The 2312-nt window shown below is 36.5% G+C and overlaps 1 protein-coding gene across 1 annotated transcript in view; it reads left to right on the top strand.

The window, feature by feature from the left end:
- LOC109545237 overlaps positions 1–2312 on the top strand; it is a gene marked incomplete at both ends in the record, with an annotated part of 46061 nt that overhangs the window by 8423 nt on the left and 35326 nt on the right. The window contains 1 exon segment of the mRNA XM_048664131.1: positions 1174–1337.

The raw sequence follows: 2312 nt of genomic DNA, 5'->3' as shown, positions 1-2312 counted from the left end.
GCGCTTTACTTTTAACACAAATTTTAACTTTTTTTACAAATTTCCTTTTGGGTATTTCGGGTTTCGATAGCTATTTTCTGCTATCGTTATCAAAAGAACTTAAATGGAATAAACGGAATAAACGGAATGAAAAGGTTCGTAATAGGTTTATTTTGATTTTGTTTTGCTCGTGGGAATTCTATTTCGTTAAAACATTTTTCAGTAAAAGAATTTGAATAATTATTGAAATTTGGAATTTCTTTTATAAATTGTTTTTCTTTGGAAAAATTAGATTGATTACAAATTATTTTTGCTCTATCATATAGACTTTTTACGATACCTTTTTTAACCATTATTGGGTGATTTGAATCGAAATTCAAATATCGGTTAGTATGAGTAGGTTTTCTATAGACCTCAAAAATTTTAAAGACAAAAATTTTTGAGGCGAAATACCCAAAAAGAAGTTTGTAAAAAATGAAACCGCCTCAACAATATAGAACTTATCTAAAACTGAATCTTTTCTGCAAAAAAATGGAGAGATCGATTTTACAAGTAAACTCGTCTCCTTTGTTTGGACTCAGTTCTGTTGCTGGAAAAATCTAGATTGCTTTTTTTAATTGTTTAAACAAAGCCGTAAAACGTTACTCAGAAAAAAGTGTTTTAAGTGAACAAATGAATCAGAACTCATTAACTCATGAGTTATAACTCTTTAACTCATAACAACGCAACTCAACACAGTGTTACCCACCCCACTCAAAGAGAAAGTTTAGATCAAATTATTTAGCGCTTGAAAAATGCATATTCAAAGTGCCGAAATCCGCTCCCTTGGGGTTCATATAAATTATAAATGATCGATTTTTCCACATTCCAGTCCTCCCGTGTATGATTGATGGGCATGTTCCAGTTTGCTCGCGATAGAACTGACACAGCACTTGAAGCTGAATTGAAAATTTAAAATTTCACACGCTGAACTTTGCATGCTTGTTTAGCTGTTGTTGTTCGGCAAATGTCCCTTATTATGTCCGAGTGAAAGTGCGTCACAAACGACCACTAAACACATTCATCACACCGCAATTACATTAATCAGCTCTATGAACTTAATTAGTTGCACTTTACAAGTTTAGGTGTGTTCTGTTCAAGTTTCTGGCCGAATTTAGCGTTTAGATTAGTCGGTGACAATGTTTTTTCTTCTAGTCTTCCGCCCCAACCATGCAGCCTGCACAGAAGACGTTCCTGTCGTCAAAGGAACCAACACAGCCAACCAGTATTTCCGATCCTTCTTCGCAACCAATCAGCAACAATTCCTCCAGTTCAGCCATTCCGGATCTGCAGCAGCTCTAGTTTGGGTTAGACGACTGGTGAGTGGCATTTGGATTTATTGCTGTGCATGTCATGCTGTGATTGCCTCGATGTCTTTGCAACTGCTATCAAGGGTTTTAAACCCCAAAGTTTTCTGAACCGGATGATGGGTAAATAACCAGTTTTGAGTCAGAATTTCCTTCTGAATCAAAGAGCAATAACTTGTTCTGATACTGTAAAGTTGGCAAAGTCTTCCACACCAATGCCGATTCCCATAACTTCTAATACATCGACTAGAAGATGATTTACTGCGTCAGCGTTCCGAAAGATTGCCTTCGGCCCAACTTGACATCTAATTTCGCCTTGAGCTTTGCTTTGCTTCGTATCGGACCATTACTGTCGTGTTTGCCACTTTGTTGTGGTCAAATTAGGTAACGACCATAACCTCACTCAACCTTATCGTTTGTCTGATAAAAATTCGAAAAGCCTTCGATGCAAAATCGACATTTCGACATTCTTTGATTTATAGCATCGTATCTAAAAGATGAATCGATCTGAAAGTTACCAGTAAAATTGACTGAAAGAACAGTCTTTCCAACAGTGACGTTTCCTTTGACAATGACATTTCACAGTTTTAGAAAAAACGATTTTTATCGTTTTTCTTCGAAACCAAAAGTCACAGATCATTCATAGTTCACAGTTGTCATCTGACAGACCATACTTATGGATGCTGTATGTCAAATAAACGTCAACTGTCAATTTTGACATTTTTCATTGACACAGCATTGACAATGGTGTCAATCGATCGGGCTCGACGAGCTGATTCCAAATATATATAATATGTCAACATTATCTTTCTAACCTCAAAGGTAGAATTTTTTCTTCGATTTTGGGTGGAAATTTTCAAAAAATTCCCCCGTTCAAACCGTGCAATGTGGAGAGATGGGAATTTTACATATGACATAGTATGATCCGGGATTACAATCGTGGGCAGATACCATCATCGTAGATGGCGCTGTTTGGGCTACATTGTC

The sequence above is a fragment of the Dendroctonus ponderosae genome, unplaced genomic scaffold (assembly GCF_020466585.1).
Source record: "Dendroctonus ponderosae isolate FM_Combo_2020 unplaced genomic scaffold, Dpon_F_20191213v2 Dpon_F_20191213_2, whole genome shotgun sequence".
NCBI classification, from domain to species: domain Eukaryota; kingdom Metazoa; phylum Arthropoda; class Insecta; order Coleoptera; family Curculionidae; genus Dendroctonus; species Dendroctonus ponderosae.
Note: the sequence above shows the minus strand (reverse complement) of the source record. Positions and strands in the feature narration are given on the sequence as shown.